A 22,306-nucleotide genomic window follows, 5' to 3' on the forward strand; every position below is an offset into this window, starting at 1 on the left:
GAATGTTTCCTCCAGATATCCCAGACATAGCATCTCCTACAGGCCTTGTCTAAAATGTCATCATCTCAGTAATGTAAAATAGTGTAAAATTGCAATCCACTCTCTGCTCCTCCCCTGCCACACACTCTTGATCATATCATTCTAGCTCTCATTCTTTCCACATATCACTTACCATGTTCTAACGTCTTTCTTTCTTCTTGCTCTTTATTGTCTGAACACAATATAAGTGCTACAAGGGCAGGGATACTTGTCTGTTTTGTTTTTTGATGTACCTCAAGTGCCTAGAATAGCACATTGTAGGTGTTCAATAAATATTTTTTCCTATTTTGCACTTTGTAAGATGACATAAAGCTATAAAAAACAAGGTTAAAACTAGATATCTCACTTTAACTGCTATATCTGTCAATATTTTTAAGGTTTTCTCCAACTTTTTAACGTTTCTGAAATAATTTTAGATTCACCAAAAAAGTTACAAAAATAATAGAGAGTTCCCGTATACCCTTCACCCGACTTCCTATAATAACAGTATCTTAAATAACTAGGGCACATCTGTCAAAACTAAGAAGTTACGTTTCTGTCAATAATTTTGTTAAACAAATGAATTTATTAAAAAGCACCAATAATCTATGAAGTTTATGGTCTTGTGTGTTCAAGTTATTAAGCCAGAATAGACAGTGACAAGAACAGAATGTGCTAAAATTATTTCACCTACAGTTTTCTTTCATATTTTGTCATCTTGGAACTCTTTTCTGTAAGTGACATGTATCATTAAGGGCTTGGGTTGGTAGATTTGCAAAAGACTTTGCCACCAGAGATATCTAGAAGACCCCTGAAAATCTCTGGTAGGAAAGCTTTTAAAACTCTGGTAAAAATAACCTGTGACTGTCTACTAAATCAACCGTTGAACAGAAAAGCTCCCTCCTTCCTAAAATAGCAGGATGAAGCAAAGAGAGAACTATAACATTATTCTTAATGAGAAGCTTGTTTTGTCTCTAACATGTAAATGTTTACTCAGTGCCCTGGGAAATGGTTCTAGAATGCCAACGTGATGACAAATTGCTAAGGACTGTGCTAAACATCCTCATTAGCTTAAGCTTAGATAAAATAACTTACAAAGCACTCCCCCTACGTTTCACAGTTTGTCGGCAGGGGATCTGTATACCACAGCCATCATTTTTCCCAGTCCCTAGCAAAAACAGCTGGGAAGAAGCAAAAGCATGATGGCGCTTGAGCTGTGACTAAATTAGGCTTGATGGTACAGCTGGGGCTTTTGCAATTGCAAGATATTCAGCATTTGCAGTTGCTGAAACTCCTCTTCTATGAACCCCTAAGAACGTTTCTAATCATGCTTGGTTCTGGTCTACCTTGCCGTGGTCCCTCTTCTTAATCTCCACCTTATCTTGCATAGCTTCTTATCTTGTTTCAGTTCGACTCATTTTATTCACTAGTTCAGCAAACATTTAGACACCATTTGCCAAAAAGATTTACACTTATTATTTCACTTAATTCTCACCATGACCCTATGACACATTATTACTTTATTGAATGAAAAAGTTGAAGTTCAAAGACTGTAGGAAAGTTGCCCATATAAATAACTGCCAACAAGTGGCACAGTCAATTATTGAATCCATGTGATTCTGAAATCATCATCCTTTCTTTCTGTGATGCTTTTCTGCATTGCAAGAAAAGCAAAAATTATAAAGGAGCATCTTTCTTTTAAAATGACTTCATTTGATAAATTAATGTTTATTGGGCAAGAGTATCTTATGATTGAGGTTAAACCAAATTAATGGATTCTTGACATTATGAAGTTGCCATTATGCCTTAACAAGAGCAAAAGAGACACACTGCCATTTTCTTCAGTGGACGATGGATAACATGACATGAGAAAATAGTCCCAGAATATGAATTTTTCGGTCACAAAGAGTTCTCTGTACCCCAGCTGAATAGAAAACCTCATGCCCAACCCCACTCTGGGATCTCCCATTTCAAAGGCTTTGTTCCCTGCCCTTACTCCTCCCCACACCCTGGGCTTCAGTCTGTGCTGCTCCGCTCTATCAGACTGTATTCTTCCATGATGGCATCTACCATGACACCTGCATTTACAATAAATTAAAAGAACAAGCTTCCCAAGATGAATGTCCTAAGAACAGGTTACAAAAACAGTGGTTCCAATTTTTAAGTTATATAAATGTCCAACCACTATGCTGTATACCTGACTATAATATTAAATGTCAACTATAATTGAAAAATAAACACTAAAAAAAACAACAGTGGTTCCCATTAGCTAAAGCAGTGACAGTCAATGTGAGGTAGGGGAGAAGGCAGTGCTGTTTGAAAACAAAGAAGCATGTTCCTACTTTATTGAATTAATTGGAGCAAATGTTTATTCCAATTTCAAATATCATAAAAGGAGGTCATGAAATGTATGCTTGCTTTATCAAACTGGGGTATAGAAAGTACCTCTCTGAGCCTCGCCTCATTTTCTTTCATCTGTAAAACAGAAAAAAAATAACCTTACCTGTAAGGACTAAATAAGATTATCTATTAAAACAGATAGCACATTATCTGGCTCATAGTAATCACTCAAAAGAAGTGGTTCATTGCTATTAATATTTTTATTATTGCTACTTTCTAAATTTTGACTGCCTTCAGCGGATTTCCAGTTAAGTAACAAGCATATACTTTAATATGCCTACCAGATATTAAATTCTAATTTTTAAGCCTTTCAATAGCTATGTATTTCACATTAACCCAATGTTATATAAGCATCTCGGGTCCCTAATATTTTCTTCTATTCCAGCTTATATATTTACTTGATAATTTTCTGCATATATTTCTATGTATGTGTGTGTGGTGCATAATAGAAAACTTTGAGCCAACTAAACTTATTTTTACAACATTATTAAGCAACAATCCAACTTTTGGAGATATAAAAATTATTTTTGTATGGTTTTAAACTGACAGTGCATTAAGTTTGAGAGAAATTAAAGTTGTTTCAGAGAAATTTAAGGTGTATTTTCGTGAATATTTATTGCCTTCCTGGGACATTTTGAAGTCCTAACTTATTGCAATTCTTTAACAATTTAACCACAAATTCAATATGTTGATATGAAGAAGTCATTTTTTGATATACCATCACTTTTCCCTTATTCTTAAAGTAAGATATTTTCAGTTTATCTATTTTCAAATAGTTCCTAAATAATAGCATGCTTTGGATGATTGACTATAGCAATTTTGCTTATATAATTCCTCCAAATCATGACATTTTAAATCACATACTTCTTTCACTAGTGATATTTGAAGTGAATTTCACATAGTTACATGATTTATCATTTGGAGATGGAATAAGATATTTACATGATTCCAACTATATCTCCACAACTGAAAAAGTATGGCCAAGTCATTAAAACCATGCATGCTTGGTTATTGCAGCTGAATAGCAATAAGGAGAGATGGTTTTGAATGTTTATATTCAAGGGCAAATGCATGGAATTCAAGGCCCAGTAACAGAGAGTGACAGAGAGCACTGATTCTCCTTCCATATGACTTCTCAGAGATCTCTGTAAGAACTCACACTATGAACTTCCTACTGCAATAGGGCACCACTTTCTCCTGCATCTACCTCCCTGCTTACTTGCCTTCTGTCACCCTTACTGGCCCCTCTTCATCCAACTTCCCTAGAAATCTGTCAGGGATCCCCAAGATCTAGTTCTTGTCCCTTTCTTAATTCTAAATATTCTTTGGGCCCCCTCCAACTGTTCTCCTGGCTTCTACTGCCAATTCTGCATGATGACTCCAAAACAGCATCTCTTGTCTACACATCTTTCATGAGCTTCAGATCTGTACAGCTAATGACCTACTAGACATCTCAATTTAGGTAGCCACCATTACCAAGCTCCACTTGCCCAGAGCAAGCTCAATATCTTTCCTTCTAAGTCTCATATATGCTTCCTTCCCCAGTCCACACTGACCTCCTAGCAGTTTCTCACACACTGTCCTCTCTTCCATCAGAGATTTTGCACATGCTTTAGTATTTCCAGAAGCTCTCCTTCCATTCCTTCCTTCACCTTTGTAACTACTCCTCCTTTGCTATCTAGAGACTTAATCATTTCTTTTGTCTAGGATTCCTCCTAGACAAAATCAAATCTCCAACATTCATTTAGCATAGCTTTGATTTTACATTTGTATTGTGATTATTAATATTCATGGCCCTTACAGGCTATCTGGAGTGTTTGTTGTGGATATATCCCAGATAGCTAGAAAGGGCAAAAAAAACCAAACAAACAAAAGCAAAAAAAGGGTTAAAAAAATCTTCCCTTCCCCCCTAAAATGGTGAATAAAAAATGCAAACTAAAATGGCAAAAAAATCTAAACATATTAATAAAAAATGAGTATAAAATGGTTAAAATCACCTATCAAAATACAAGCTTTGTTTATTAGTGTTCCACAAAAATATAATTACACAGAAAAAATAAAAATTAATGCATTAAAACTAAAGAAAGTCCAGGCTGATGAAACAGAATATAAACTAAAAGCAATAAAAGGACAAAGAGGAACAGTATATGTTGAGGAAAACAAAGTCCACCAAAAATATAGAACAATTATGAATTTTGCGTCACTTACAAGATACTTCAAAATAAATAAAACAAAAAATAACAATCACAAAGAGATATTGTCATCATAATAATAGTGAGAAAGTTTAGTTTAATTTTCAAACTAATACATCAAGGAGAGATAAGTGACAAAGATTTGAATAACAACTTTAATAAGCAAATAAATCCAGAAATAGATCAATTCCAAAGAATTGATATTATACTCAACAATTACAAATAATTGATATCATTCACACTGTTCCTAACCATAATGCAGTAAAATTGAGAATCAAATACTAAAATATAGCTTCTCCTATCACCCTCCAAAAAAATTGCACAAAACCTAAAAAACACTTTTAAATAGTTCATTAACTATAAAAATAATAGAGTGTATAATAATTAGAATGCTAAGATAGTACATATGGAAAATTATAGAACATGAATAAAGGAAAATTTAGAATTTTATACTTTAAAATTTTCATATTAGGATATAATAACTGAAAAAATAGGCCAGGCATTCAATTCAAAAAGTAGAAAATAATAATAAACAAACTCAAAGAAAAAGAAGGAAACAAAGATTAAAGTAAAATTTTATTAAATAGAAAACACAAACATACACACATGTATATACAAAACAGTGGATATAAGCAACATAACAAAAAGCAGGTTATTTGGGGGGGGGAGACTTCTGGCAAGACTAATTATTAAAAAAGTAATATTGGGGCCCAGCCAGGGTGGCTTAGTGGTTGATTATCAACCCATTAACAAAGAGGTCACCGGTCCTATTCCCAGCCAGGGCACATACCTGAGCTGCAGGCTCAGTTCCCAGTAGGGGACATACAGGAGGCAGCCAATCAATGTTTCTCTCTCATCATTGATATTTCTATCTCTCTGTCTCTCCCTTTCCCTCTAAAATCATTTTTAAGAAAAAAAAATATTGGAAATGGAAAAAAGAAGATAATTACAGACAAATTTAATATTTTTTAAAGTAGAAAAGAATGAATAAGATATGCTAATAAGTGTGAAAATAACTAAAATTGGCAATTTTCTTAGAAATTCAAAAAATGTAATCAAGAAAAAATAAAAATCCCAAATAATTGAATAAGCATTAAAGAAAAATCTCTCTCCAAGAAAGTCACCATGCCTACGTGATTTTAAAATGTAGTATATGTTAGAGTAAACCAAAATTTCTAACTATACAAAATATTTTAGAGAATAGAACAGAAGGAAGGAATTGAAGGAGGAAAAAGAATTTTGTAAATCCCATCCAACAATGTATCAAAATATAAGGTATTGCATGTATCCCAGGAATTCAAAAATAGCTTACTATCTGGTAATTTATTTGTGTTAATTGCCACCTTACCAGATTAAAAGAGAAAAGAACACCAAAAAAAAAGTCACTCAGTAAAACTTAATATCCATTCATGATTTTAATAAAAAACTTTAAATAAACAAGATTTAGAAGGGAACTTCAAAAGCCCAACAAAGAGGGTTCACCTTACATCTAGTTACTAGATTCTAGTATCACATTTAATGGCAAAATTATAGAAGCCAAAACATTAAAGTCAGGAATAGGACCAGGATGTCTCCTAGCATTCCTAATATTCAATATCATACCACATATACTAGCCATTGTAATAAGACAAGTTAAAAAATAATTATTGTTGGCTCAAATTGTGTAATAGTGGTAGCATTTGTAATACACATATAGGTAAACCTACATGGGAAAAAATTGTAAAATTTTTTTCAGGGATATAAAAGAATGGACTAAGTAGAAAAATATTTGGGTAAACATGGTCCTTATCTTGAAGATATTAAGTTTCCCCATTTTAGTCTATCAATTCAATTCATTTTTATTCAAAATGCCAATAAGATTTAATAAAACTTGAAAGACTAAATCTAAAATTCTAAGAAAGAAAAAAAAGGCATGAAAATAACAAATATAATTTTGAAATATAAGAAAAATAATACTAGAATTTAAAGTGTATTATGGAACTATATTATTAACAGAGTACTAGCTAAGGGAATGGACTATAAAGGTCAAATGTATATATGAACTTGAAACATGATAGCATTAAATAAGTGGGGATTTCTTTCTTTAATAAATGGAACAACTGATTTTCCTATGAAACATTACAAAGATAGACTTTTATTTCACAGCAATTACATTTAAAATCTCAAGAACAAATTAAAGATTAAAACATTAAATTAAAATATCTCTGTATATTATCATAGTAAAGGTTAAAAATATTTTGAATTAATTGATCTATTGAAGATAAAATTTACAAAATAAAATATACACAGATTTTTGAAACATAAAAACCAATACGACTATTTTTTTATATATGTGTTTATAAATATATTAAAATAAATATTAAAAGTACACATCAAACTCATAATTATGAGTTCCAAACAAAAGATTGGTACCAGTTAAAGGGAAATTTAGTTTTATGTCATTTTTAATTAAAATCATCAGAAAAGAATGATAATCAAAACATTTTAAATATTCACAAAATTCAACAACAGAATCTCCAATTGTTACAATTTGCCAGACAAACCTCAGATGGGAAGAGGCAGACAGATCATACAGCCCAATTCTGTATTTTTCTTTTTTTAATATATTTTAATATATTAGTGGAAGGAAGGGAGAGAGAAAGAGAGAAACATCAGTGATGATAGAGAATCATTGATCCGCTGCCTTCTGCACACCCCATACTGGGGATGGATCCTGCAACCTGGGCATGTGCCCTGACTGGACCGGGAATCGAACCATGACCTTCTGGTTCACAGATCAATGCTCAACCACTGAGCCACGACATCCAGGCTATATTTTTTTTCATAAATTTCACTTCAACCACCACCCTGCTAGGCTTGGTGGAGGAGTGGGGAGGATTTTATTTCTCCTTTACACCAGTCTCAATTAAGCTCACAATATTATTTTTGACACCTGCATTATGACTAAATTTTTTAAATATTGGAGAAAACTTTGCCCTGGGAGATAGCCAAGACAAAATAAGCCCAGTACTGTGACTGAGCAACTTGGCTCAGGTCTCAGATGTCCTCGCACTCCCATCCACCAAACTGCCTATTCATTCCTTCTGCCTCCCCTCTGCTACACTGTGAGAAGTGTCACTGCCACAAAACAAACATCCACCTGTGTTTAAGTCCTATCTCCTCTTGTCCGAGGACTTTTTCTGTTTTTTTATTGTTTGAAGTATTACAAATAGTAGTACATATGTCTCCTTTTTTTTTCCCCATTGACCTCCCCTCCAGCCTTCCCTACCCCCCAGTACATGCCTTTACCTGCCCCCCACCCCAGAGTCTTATATCAATTGGTTATGCTTATATGCATGCATACAAGTCCTTCGGTTGATCTCTTACAGCCGCCCCCCCCCCCAACCTCCCCTGCCTTCCCGCTGTAGTTTGACAGTCTGTTCAAAGCTTCTTTGCCTCTGTATTTATTTTTCCCCCATTTCTTTCCTTTAAAAAATCGTGCCTCTGCAGACTAGAAATAAACATATAATAACAAAAAATGTTTGAGTCCCAATTTCAATGTCGAGAATATGTTTGCATATTTTCAGAAAACTCCAAGACCATGTGGATTCCTGCAACAGAGAGGAATTGACAGGTCTGCTCCAACCACAAAGACAAGAGGAGAAACAGTCCAGAGATGGAAGACGTTGATGACGCCTTGCCATGCTAGCAGTCAGCAGCTGTGCATCGCAACAGGTTGCCTAGGACCAAACCAGAGAGTGTCGGACCTGCATTGCCACCATGTGCCCACCATCCAGATACCATTGCTGACATGTACACATAGGAACTGTTTGACATTGAAACGGGGACTCAGAACTGTTGGACATTGAAACTGGGACTTGTCCGAGGACTTTCTTCTGCAGAAGAGTTAACCTTACTGTGTGGTTTGTTCTACCGGAGGGGTCATGGGGGGGTTGGGCGCGGCGGGGGGGAGCGGGGGAGCGTGGAGGAGTGGAGGAGAGGACTGCTCTGTCTCTGGTAAGAGGACAACACATTAACTCCTTCAACATGCGCCCCATATACACGAGTAAATCTGGGGAACCAGGGCCAGATTTGGGTTGCTACTTCATTTTCACTAAAAAATGAAATAAAATCATGTTTGTTTGTTTTTTTAACTTACATGATGAAAATTATTTTTTCAAATCATCCTCTTTAGCAGGGGCATTCTAGAAAGTATAGTTATTTCAAACTGATCTGTAAATACTGCTAACATAAACATACCCATTTGTCTGTATTAACTGCAGCTTCTTTACTTGTGGGCCAGATGCCACAAGTATAACAGTATGGACAGGCAGCATGCCCATTCTGTCCTAACTCAGCTCATAGCATCTTTTAATCAAGTCACTGTTCTTTGTAAGAAAAAAAAAAAAAAAAAGACTTTTTCTTTTTCTTCTGAAAGAAATAACTAGCAGCATTTCTTCCAGTTAATTATCCTCTTTTTAATTGGAAAGAGGATTTCAAATGATTCATAACAAAAATTTGACCTCAGGAAAAAACAGAAAGCTTGGACAATTGTTAAACAGTGTGGGTTTTTTTGAACAGTTAATACTATTTTCATCCACATAAAATTCCAATTCTGTCAAACAAGGAAGGTGGCATAAGCCAAGAAATACATATCCTACCACTTTTACTTTTATGATTTTGGAAGCCATTAAATAACTGAAAAAAATTGAAATGCAGCCAAGTAGGAGAGAAAATGGAACTTTGTGTCTTTAAGCTAGGGAGAAAAATAAAACCCAATCATTCCAAATGTATTGCTTTAGTCATCTGGTTTCATTCTATTAATGACCTTTAACATCTGCAAAAATATTGTGAAAAGCTAATTTTGTTTGTACTGAGGTGGTGCAGAACAGTTTCTGGCTGTCACTCTAGGATGTGCTATAAAATAAAATTGTCTTTCTGGGAGTCTGACAAAAACCTACTGTATGGATCCAGTTTATTTACAACATCCAGGAATGAAAAGAAAACAGAATTTTACAACATGCCAAATGCGAGAAATGAATAGTACTTACACATTTGTGCGTGTGTTAGTAATACCACATATAGATATCTCCCAAGATTAAAAATTTTTAATAATATTTTATGGCATTCAACAAAAACTCTCACCAGCAAAACCATTTCTCCATAAATGTTATGCTGCTAAAATATGAGAAAGTGTTATTCAAAATAGTATGTTTTGATTTGCTGCAGGAGCTCTTTGGAAAGGCAAAATGGCCTTACTTCCTCATTTTGACAAGCCTATGTTTCTATTAATTAAATAAGAATCTTTGGAAGAGGTAGTGTCATGGTTTGGGGTTAATGTATTGACTTTTCATCCTCAGAGGCCAAGGTTAAAAATATACCAAATAGCCATCAAAAAAGAATAACTCTAGTCATGCTGGCCTTGCCCTTATATTCACTCATTCTCAACTGCACTGTCCAATTTTGTGAATGATTTGTAGAACCTGCCATGGAAGTGTCCGGGCCTGAAGAAGGCAGGCATTTCATGGTCCAGGAGTTTGATGAGCACCACAGGCCCAGCTCAGAGACCATTGAATAGTGGATATCAAAGCAGGAAGGGGCCTTGCAGCCATAGAGCCTAGGTTCCCATCTGATAATTAAGACCTCCTGACAACAAGCTTGCCAAAAGGCCAAACGCTGATGCTTAATAAGTTCTAATAAAAGGAATTCACTATCATCTAGTAAGACGTCATGCTATTCTGAGAAAGCGTGGCTTTCAGTAAGTTTTCAAAATATTGAGATGAGACATTGCTTCTGAAAGGTCTGCCTTGGGGCCTCAGAGAATTCCCTTCTGCATCATCATCCTTCATATATTTGAGAACAGGTAAAATTTGTCTAGTTAGACCATTAACATGTAGCTTGTGGCATGACTTAAGATCTACTCATCAGCAGTGGTGTTCAGTTATTTATATATAGATAGCAAAGATGAGGATGGACACATAGACAGATGATATGTAGCTAGATAGATACATTTCTGAAATATCCTGAAATATGACCACTGAATCATGAAAATTATTGCTTCTCTGGGTGGGATATCAGGATTTTGGCAATAGACAGTATAATTTGGCAGATACATCACAATGTTTACCCGTAGTGAGCTCACCAGATTAGCCAAAATTGCTGAACCTTTCACAACAGTTCCTCCTAAACATATTTCCAGAATTTTCAATGGAGGTGTTAAAGCCCAGCTCATCATGTGTTTGAAGTTTGATACATTCAATTTGAACAATAACTCCAATATGTCTTATCTTGGATAGACCTGCAAGGAAAAATATCCAGCCCTTCTAGTCATTCAGTCATCTACATCTTCCAGCACAGTCAGAAACACCTGAAGGAGGGGTAAGAAAACCAAACTTTCCCATTTGTACACTCATAAGAGCTTTACCTCTTGTCTTTAGCCACTTTTATTCTGGCCTCCTAACTGTAGTCCTAATGGAAGAAATTTCAAACTTGCACTAAATGGTGCCAAATAAACACCTGATGGGATAGGACCCTCTAATGGGTGAGGAGAGACAGAAATCTATAAGCCATCTTCAAGTCAGCCGACATGATTTCAAGATGGATAAAGTTTTATTTTAACCTTTCCTTTCTGGTTGCCTAGTCTCACCCCCACTGAGTTATCATATTCCAGCTCTTTTGCAAGAGCACAATGGACGGACTGGAGCGTGATGTATTTTCATTTCATCTCCAAATATGTACAGTTTCATAATGGGCCATCTGTCATTTTGTGATTCCATGTAGACAACAATGCCCTAAAGTTTTGTTGTCATAGCAACCACACCAGAGTCTCCGAAGCAAATTCTGTAACCATTCCTACTCTCAGATTCAATCCAACATTGGACTAGGGGTGGAAGCTACCGTTTCAGAAAATTCAAGTTTCTAATAGTTGTGATCTGTCCACAATTAGTGCCTAACCTAGTATACTCCAAGTTTGAATGAACTAGATTATAATATTGTTTAAAAGAGGGAGGAGCAAAAAATGCCTTCCATGAGCTGTGGTTTATTTCATTTTAGGTTAGTTTTGTTATAAGGAAGTTAAATCTTGGTTTGAATTCTGGAGAGATATTCCAATGCAGCAATCAAACCTTCCTTTTCATTTTGCTGCAGACCAATTTTAGAAGAGGCAAGAAAAAATTCAGCTCATTGTTCATGGTCTTACCTCCTATCTCAACATATTCCAGAGCATCAGGCCACATTATAGCAGAATAAAGGAACCAAAGGTGTATTCTGTGAGAAGGGGGAAAAGCACAGTTTTATATCTTGATTGACTTTCTTTCTTTTCTTCAGAAACTATCTTTTACTTTACTTTTCCTTTCCTGTAGGCATAGAAATGATTCATTTTCCCTCCCTTTGATTTGTAGCACTTAACAGCTTTCACAGAAAGTATGTAAGCATGGCCTCGGTAATATTGCTTCACAGGGAAGCAAGCCAAATTTCTTTGCTCTTCCTTCTCATGCCTCATGCCTTTCAAGCATCTTACAAATTTGTCATGTTTTTATTTTCTAAAAGATTAAGAAACTGAGATTCAATTAGTTTCAGTTATTCAGGAAATAATGAAAGTTGCCTGAGTAGGAGGAAATGCCATTGCAAAAATCTGGGTAAGGAGCAGAAAGAAATAGAGGCAGTAAAAATGAGGAGATATTCTTTGCAGAAAAATCTTAGCGTGAATGAACACAAAATAATGGGCATTGTCCAGTTGGTATAGGAAAAGAAATGCCAAAAAAATGAGTAAATATGATCCCTACACTGATGGTGTAGAAAATGGGCTCTCACATGCGGTTGGCAGGAAGAAAATAGATACAACTAGAAATGTATATTTTTGAAGTATCAATAATTTTATTCCATTTTTATTATATGTATAACGCATGTTCATTATTTGCAATATTAAAAATAAAATATATTTTAAAAAATACTTATAGTCTCACCACTTGAAGATAATCATTCCTAAATTTTGGCATATAATCTTCTATATATATATAATGATTAGCACAAATACTGTACAATCATTTTTCAAGATTATATACTTGTTCATGATGTGGTTAAACTCTAATTTTACCACACACTAAAGAAATGGTATCTACCAGCTTTTTCGCTTTTGAATTATTTTCTTAAAATATACTCACCAAATAGAATTAATATTTCTAGAATATAAAAATTGTATTAAAAGCAATAGGTGCCAATTGACTTTCCAAACAAGCTTTTTATGAGACTTCAGCATTCTTTATTTTCATTGTCCTGTGGCTAATGTGTGATTTACTGAGTACTAGAACCACATGCCCAACTAAATCCTTCTGGAATCTTCTGGGGTCTGCACTTTCTTGTACCACTTGTCATCAGTCCCATATACCTTAATTTAGTTCTTTCTTAACAATTTTTCTCAATTAGTCGCTTAAAGAATAAAACACTCCTAGTATTTCATCTTGTAGGGACTTTATACATTCTGTAGAAGTTCCTTCAAGCTTGGCTGAATAGGATGGCTTTTCTGGTGAACTGATACAGTTATAGTGTGCTAGGTTCTGCATTATTTTAGGCCATTTTAATGTTCATCCCAATCTATGTGCCCTGATGGTGTGCTATAACAATCCAGTCTTTTTGATAAACCTGTACCTCTTGCAGTGAACCTGTGCTTAATAAAATCAAATGTCACAGACTGAATATGTCCCCCATCCCAAATCCATATGATGAAGCCCAAACTCCAAGGTAACTATATTTGGAGATAGAGTCTTCAAAGAGGTCATCAGGTTAAAGGGGCCCTGATCCAATAGGACTGGTGTTCTTATAAGAAGAGGAAGACACAGGGGAGTGCACGCACATGGAGGAAAGGCTCATGAGGACACAGTGAGAAGGAAAACCAGGAATACTATGTGCAAACCAGGTTCCTCCTTGCTGTGTATAGTAAAATACAAACGGAGAGATAATTGAAGAAATTGTCAAACAAAAGAGAACCAAAACTTGAAGATTTGGAAACTTCCCAGCCTATCCAGATTGCGAGAGAGAGAGAGAGAGAGAGAGAGAGAGAGAGAGAGAGAGAGAGAGAGAGAGAGAGAGAGAGAAGGTGTGTCCTAAAGAAAACACCAAGGGTGTAGCTGGATAATCACTCCATAAAGAGATCACCCATGAATTTAATCCACCATGGAAGGAATGCGATAGGATCATACAGCAGACACTGCCAGTTTGGACTAAAGGGCACAGGAAGGCTTTTAGATATGGGGGATTCTACAGGACGGAACAATAGAGCTAGATAGCTGCAATAGCTGCACAGAGCAACGGTCATGTGAGGACATGGCAAGAAGGTAGTCCCCTGCAAGCCAAGAAGGCCTCACCAGAAACCCAACCCTGCTGGCATCTGATCTCAAACTTCCAGCCTCCAGCACTGTGACAAAACAAATTTGTTTTTAAACTATCCAACCTACAGTATTCTCTTCTAGCAGGCTGAACAGACTGACACAGGTGGGTAGCGCTCAGCCCCCAAGGCATTTACAAGCTAGTTATGAGGATATGTTTAATCTACTTTGCTTCAAGCCTCATAAACTCAGGCCATCCAATAGCATCACAGTAGCAGTCCTTCCCAGATGAACTTTCTTCTGCAGAACATGGCAATCCCATCCTACCTTAAACGTATCCACCTAACCAAGGAAATCCTTGAGTTCTTCTATGGTCACCATAATGTGCTGGAAAATCTAGTCCTGGATACTATATGGTATGCTTTTCATGCGTGCTCTATGGTGAACATGTGATTTCCATTCAGTTCTCTCATGTTTGCTGCTTGCACAAATTAGGAAGTGAGGTCCAGCACCTCAGTCCCCAGGTCCCAGAGATGACTGTGGCCTTCCCCTCTTCTTATAGCTGACTATATGTCATGGCACTGTATGTCACTCTCTGTTCTACTTGTGCCATGAACTCTTCAATTACCACTTCACTAATATACCTTGGTTTGTAAACAGGAAGTTGAGACAATCATGTTATAATGATCTTTCAGAAAGGGTGCTTCCCCAAAGGGTTAGAAAGAACAAAGGTTTTATAGTAACACATTGCAGATTTCCAGCTTTCTTAATGATGAAATAGAGTGATGAAGGAACAGAATGTTTCACCAATGGAGACTACTGTATTGTCTTCAAAGGCTTAAGGGGAAGAGGCACTCTCTAATCCCTGTGGGACCTGGAAAAGTCCCTCAGGGTGGGGTTCTTCAAGCCCATTTTCGTGAATAGTGTGCAGGCCTTCTGTTCATATGTGGAAATGGGCAGCAGGAGAGTCTGAAGTTTCATGCACCTGCAGCCTCAGAGATATAAATGGTATGTGTTTGTGTGTATGTATATAAGTGTGTCTATGTTTCATATATATATATATATATATGTATTTCTGTATATGTGTGTGCAATTGAAAAATCATAAATTGCACATTTACATTCTTTTATATTGATAGCATGGTTTCAAGATGATGTAAGAATTAATCAGTCATTGGAAAAGGTGTCTCTTTAGAAATCTATGACTGAAGTAAGGAATGATGAGCATTATAAGATACCAGTTAACCTTTATACCTAACTCTTCCTTCTACAAGAGAAAAATAAAGGCTGCTGAACACATTCATCTTACTGCCTCAATTACTTGAAGTGGATAATCAGCTTACCACTATAAGAATGACGCTGAATACATGTTGATTTTTCTTTGGTATGGATTGCTGTGCTTTGACATACTCTTTTCATTATTATGCACCAAGGAACCAACCACCTGGCATCATTGTCTATCTTAACTACTCACACATTAGGTGAGCCTCCTTTTCGCAGTTTTTTTTTTTCTATTGGATATAGTTGCCAATGCATGAGCCAAGAATTTAAAATATGGGTTATTAGTTTAAGTAACATAGTTTATATTTTAAAATACTGTTTGATGAAAACTACCAGTTTTAGACAGAAATCTTCTCCAAAATTCAATGGCAGATTTTTCTAGAACATATTTTCCTCACGTTTCTCTCAAGAAAGCTGCTGTTTCTTAGTTTAGGTAACACTTCAGTCCCTTAATAGGTAAAGTTGTGGGTGCACCATTTCTTTGCATAAAGGCCCTTATGTGAACAACAAAAATATGTGCATGTGTTTGCTGAATAACATTTGTAATGAAAATTATTATTGTCAGCTTCCACAAAAAAAGCATATGCTTAAGTAGGGCACTGTTTCTGTCTATCCACCTGTCTACCTGGCATCAGGCAGGCAACATGTGGTCCTCACATAATTGGCAAGGCCTGTTCCCTGCACTTGGGGCACCTGAGGTTGAGGCATCCCTTTTGTAGCTCTACCACTTGAATTGCTTATGAAAAGAGCTCTCTACAAACCTTTTAGTTGTCCTTGTGAGCAGTGCCCATCGAGTCAAAATCCTGCCAATAATCTGTCCCAAACAATTCCTTCCCTTCAATGTATAAGCATTAAAGTACATTAGCCTTCTATCTTTCCATAGTTCACATTTTATAAAAGGATCAATTGTGTTGACTGCTCATGGTCTATGAGTCTGAAAAAGTCCATCAGTCCAACCCTATCTGGGGGCCTGAAGCTTATAAGATATTGTCTTGACCTTGAGCCAAGAGCCAAGCCCCCCAATATCCGGAGAGCCCCTAATTGCAACTCTTACTAAGTGTGAGGGTCTGGAGTTGGTCTGTGTCTCCTCACTTGCTATCTAAGTGACACTCTGCTTCATAACTGAGCTTCTGAAGACCACCATGAATGCAGACCTGCCATCTCCCTCCCAACATAACCCATGCTAATGTGAAGTGTACAGTTTCATGACTCGCCATCATTCGTAACTGCCGTGTTGGCCCTCCCTGGGCAGCACCTCTGCCCTGTCCTGGCTTTGTGCCAAGACTACATGATGCCACTGTGACAAAGCATTTATCCCATGGGCTAATGATGAGTCCCCAACTCGCCTATGAGCACCAGCTCTTAGCTCTGGCAGATGCTCTTACATGGACATTGTTCTTAAGAAATTCCTCAACCAGAGAATGTGGCAATTTGCTTCTTCACTGCCCTCTCTGGATGTAAACTTTACTTTAGGACAGAAGGGATGTCCAACTGAAAACAGAACCTGCAATGATGAGTTACAGCTTGGGAAATAATGTTGTGCCTTCAAAACCAGGAGAAATAGACTCGCTGATATATTTAATCTAAATGGAGATATATAAAAAAGAAATTTCACTGATTGGTATATACTGAGTATAATAATGCTTACTATTGTATGCTCTCTTCCATCATGAAGTGGCCTGATGATTGCTTGAAAAGAATATCTTCCATGCTAAGGAAGAAGGTAATTTTAAAGAAAATTTTCACAGTATACATCCCTTACCCCCAAACACACACAAACATCATGCTCTTTCAGTGTTCTTATTGTCTTGGCCAGGACAATAAGATTGGAAATTTCAAGGAAACTAATACGATTACTTCATTGCTTTATGTTTAAGACTAGTACAGTCAATGAGCCGACTAATTTTTATATCTAAATAAAAAAATTTTGGCACCTTGGATGTTTGTAGACATTTATGATTTTTCTTCTCTCAGATTACACAGAAATTGATTTCTTAGTATCAGTCCTCTTATTTTCCTCGACATAACTCGGTAGGCTTCCAACCAATCCATAGCTACTACACAAGCAATGAGGAGGGTGGGATTTTCATAGAAGGCCCCAACTTGAGCAACAGGACCCAGAGACACTCAGAGCTATTGGTGTGCATGGGGTACTTGCAGTTGACTAAGAGCTAGAAACTTGGGTTGCAAGCTGCATTGCAAGAAAAAGTATAGAATAGAAGATGTTGCAATGGGCTTTCTCTCCTTTGCCTTCTCCCCTAAAAGCATATCTTCCTTTTCTCTCTTACAGAAGTAGGTCTTTGGGTTTCCCTGTAGCTCTGACCTAAATTCTCTCTGGCCCTTTTTCATCGAATTATCAAGGCACCAGAGCAGAGATGCACTGAGGTCAGCATTGGGCTTTTGCCCATTGTGGGCAGTGTGTGATCACATCAGTGCAGTTAGCTGCAGAGTGGGTGCCAGGGACACAGGAAGCCAGACCTTGATTTTTTTTTTTTCTGCTAGAACCTACCATCAGATATCAAGTCACTTAATATCTGGTTAATTGGTACGATTCTTATTGTTGAAAACCAAAGCATCTTCAGGTTTTATCATTGTGATCTTTTCCACCAACCTTGCTTCCACCCTCGAATCAGTGTCAACCAACAGTTAAAACCTACCAGCCCCAAATAAAACACTTGGTCTGATGGCGCTGATTTATTCCCTCCTTTTTCTCCCCACCTCCACATTTTCCTCAGACAGATTCACAGGCAAGTTAATTTTCTGGTTATGTCTCTTATTAGCTGTGTGAACTTGTACAAAACACTTATTCTGAGTTACAGTTTTCACGGGAGAAAAATGAAGGAAATAGTGTTTGCTTCACAGAGATGTTATGGGAATCAAATAAGATATTTCTATGTTAAGGTACTTTAATGAAGAATATAGCATGTGTAGACACCTCCCACAATTGGGGCTACTTCCTCAGATGTGTGCACATTCTCTTTCCTGTCTTATTTCAAAACACTCCTAATAAATCACATCCTTAACAGAATCCATAGGATCTATATTTGTTCCCCCAATAAATGAGCTGCCTATTAGTATACACAATAGGGGGCCAAGTAGCTATTTTTCCTATGTTTAGATTTTTTTTACTCTACCTATTTATTTTTATAAAGCAAGGTTCTCTCTCAAAATCAAAATTAACATATTCAAAAGCACTCTTTATGCCTTACACTTGGGCTCCTGTAGTAAATGGAGATCTGGCTCCATCTTAACCAGCATAAGCCTTCACTTGGATTAGGAACAATTCAGTCAGAAGATTTAAAAAATTAGAACCCGGGAATTTAAAGAGGAATATTGTTCTTGTGCTTTAGAAAATGAAAGAATGCATTTTGGAGAGCAAAGAGTCAACCCCCTCCCCTGCCTGTGTTATCCTGCCAGCCCATCGCTCCCTCTTGCTGCTATTAGGCTCCCATAATGTAAAACATTTCTTCATTTCCAGCAGATAATACTTTCAGTGAAAAGGTAATTTTTGAAGTCTATTACTTGCATTCTTAGCGAAGAGCACAATGTAGCATTTTGTTCTAATATGCCATTGAAATTGTTTGAGTAGGTACACCATGGAATCAAATACAAAATGTCAAAATGGTTTCCATTAACTATGCACATTTGCACGGCTTCCGTTAATGGCTGTGTTTTTGTTCTTTTCCTTCATCTTTGCATCTATAAGATGAAATGATTCAGTTGATGTAACTGAAAAGTACATTGAAAAGGTAGAGAGCAAATGACAAAAGCATCAAGCCACAATTCCACCCACATGCTTTATTTTATAATGAAGTTTAATAATGATAGAAGCTGTTGCTAGATTTAAACATCCGTCATTTCAGCAATTGTAGTTAATGTGAATATCGCATACCGAGTAATGTTTTATAAAAACATGGCAGGGCTTGTGCATTATATCCAACTGAAATGTCATATTGAAATCTTAACTAGATGCTATTATTGTAATATATATTACGCTAAGAGAAACGTACTTCAACTCAAAAAGCTAATGTAAGTACTGTGTTTTTTCCAACATCCTAAGTTCAAACAAAATCATTTTGCTTGCAAGAAAGTTTATTTTTCTTTTCTAAGACTTAGCCTGAGCACAAATTAATACCCACTACTTATTATAATAGGTGTTGTGCTGATGTATCTTAGTAAATATACAACAAAAATATAATTACTTTTCTTTGATAAAAAATATTAACTCTAAAAAGAAATTCATGGTTCTATACAGTAAACATTTACTAATCCCCAATGTATTTGGTTACCACTTCAATCGATCATGAAAAGGAAGAGATCTTTCCAATCGCAAAACCGTAGACCCAAACCTAAACAAACTCAGTTACAAGTGGTAGAGCCCAGGGCTGCATGAGGAAGCCAAGCGGTGGCCATGCTTGCTGAGTCACTCAGCAGCCGCCTTCTTTGCTTTGCTTCCCAAGAGTGTGGTTCCTGCTGACAGTAGCAGAGCAGGCCTGGTAATATGAAATGAAATCAGCACCTGACAAATCCCTCATTTTCCACTGCTACTCCTCGCCCCCACCCCCACCTCACTCACACAGTCTCTGCCCACATCAAAAAGGTTCAGCAAATCTCTGAGGTAGCTAAGGAACATTTCACAACTTCATAGTCAGATGACGAAGGAAGAGCATAAAGGAAATTTTCATATCTGAGTACTGTGTCCTTTCTCCCTCAATCTAGTAGAAAGGATGAGAAGAAAGGCAGCCGACTTTCTATAGCACCATATTTCCCTTGAGTCCAGAGCTGTTCAAGAGTGAGTAGGAGGTTAACAGCAGCTAGCCACAGTATTCTTGTTCTGTGTACGCATTTGGGGTAGTTTCATCACTTTCACCTCACAAATACTTTTTCTTGTTAGTTTTGGTTCCGTGGAGTTCAGTTTAATTTTGGTTCCCTGGAATTCTCTGTTCTTGGACATGCCTTTTCATATTTTAACAGTTTCACAAATACTACTGCATAAGCTCACCTCATTCCACAAAACATCCAGAACAGTCAGTCTTTGCCACCAGATGGCAGTGTAATACCATTCGTGCATGCAACAGGAAGAGAATGGGCTTATGGGACTTTGGATAAGTACTACTCATTAAGCTAGCCCCTTAAATTAGATACAGTCTCCTTTAAATATTCACTGCTGATACTTGAAGTTAAGTGATTCATAGCTATGGAAAATGAACCACGTTTCACGTATGTACTGCTGTGCAACAAACCACCCAACATAACTTACTGGTGCAAAAAGATAATGGTCTATTATCTATCACAGTCCTGAGGGTTGAGTGCACTCAGCTGGGCCATTCTTCTTGGTTTACCTTCTGCTTCATGGGACAGAGGTGAGGTCTCTCATGTAGCCACTTTCAGCTGGGACCTTGGTTGGGGCTGAAAATCCCAAGATGGACTCACATTCTCCAGGGTCTCTCCCTAACTGGCACAAACTTCCCTAGAGCATGTCAATGAACTTCCAAACAATAGCTTTCCAAATGGACACGGCCCTTTGTTTTAAGGGTCTATGAAGCCTCTGCTCTTATCACACTTGCTAATATTCTACGGGCTAAAACAAGTCAAGTGGCCAAGCTCATGGTCAATGTGAAAGGGACTACACACAGGCATAAATACAAGAAGACAGTTTACCCTAGATCAGTGGTTGGCAAACTCATTAGTCAAGAGAGCCAAATATCAACAGTACAACGACTGCAATTTCTTTTGAGAGCCAAATTTTTTTAACTTAAACTATATAGGTAGGTACATTGTTATTGACTTAATTAGGGTACTCCTTCAATCACACTGTACGTGCACGCCCGCACGTGGTATTTTGTAGAAGAGCCACACTCAAGGGGCCAAAGAGCCACATGTGGCTCAAGAGCTGACCACTGCCCTAGATCCATGAAAGGATCCACAGCTCAGCAAGCACTCCAATCAGAAAACACTCCAATTCTGATTTACATTGAAAATGTCATAAATTGCTATCTTTTTTCCCCCCAGTAAATCTTAGATTAGACAAATGGTGCTGAAAAGCTTTTAAAATGTCAGAAAGATAGACCACCTGGCAGAGCACAATTCCAGGCTTTAGCCTTAAGACTGTAAAACCCAATACTAAACTTTTTAAATGATGCTGGGAAAATTGGACAGATACATGCAAAAAATGAAACTAGACCACCAACTTACACCATACGCAAAAATAAACTCAAAATGGATAAAATACTTAATATAAGTCATGAAACCATAAAAATCTTAGAAGAAACCACAGGCAGCAAAATCTCAGACACCACTTGTAGCAATATGTTTGTGGAAACATCTCTTAGGGCAAAGGAAATTAAGGAGAAACTAAATAAATGGGACTACATCAAAATAAAAAACTTCTGCACAGCAAAAGAAACCATCAACAAAATGAAAAGGGAGCCCACTGTTGGGAGAACATATTTGCCAATTGATACATCCAATAAGGGGTTAATTTCCAAAATTTATAGGAAACTCATACAACCTAACAAAAGGAAGACAAACAATCCAATTTTTAAAAAATGGGCTGGTGCAGCCACTGTGGAAAACAGTATGGAATTTCCTCAAAAATTAAAAATGGGACTCCCATTTGACCCAGTGATTCCATTTCTAGGAATATGTCCTAAGAAACAAGAAAGAATATATGCATCCCTATGTTCATAGCAGCGCAATTTACAATAGCTAACATCTGGAAACAGCCCAAGTGCCCATCAGCAGATAAGTGGATTAAAAAACTGGTACATTTACACAATGGAATACTACACAGCTGTAAAATAGAAAGAACTCTTACCATTTGCAACAATATGGATGGACCTGGAGAGTATTATGCAAATCGAAATAAGCCAGTCGGAGAAAGATAAGTACCACATGATCTCACTCATATGTGGAATCTAATGAACAAAATAAACTGATGAATAAAATAAAACCAGAGACATAGAAGCATGGAACAGATTGATGAATTTCAGGGTAGAGGTAGGGTCAGGGGTAAGTGGGGAGTGATTAAACTGGGCAATTTGTATGCACTGGAGGGGGATCCCTCAGCCCGGCCTGCCCCTCTCACAGTCCGGGAGCCCTCAGGGGCGGGAGG

The sequence above is a fragment of the Plecotus auritus genome (genome assembly GCF_963455305.1).
Source record: "Plecotus auritus genome assembly, chromosome: 11".
Taxonomy (NCBI): Eukaryota; Metazoa; Chordata; class Mammalia; order Chiroptera; family Vespertilionidae; genus Plecotus; species Plecotus auritus.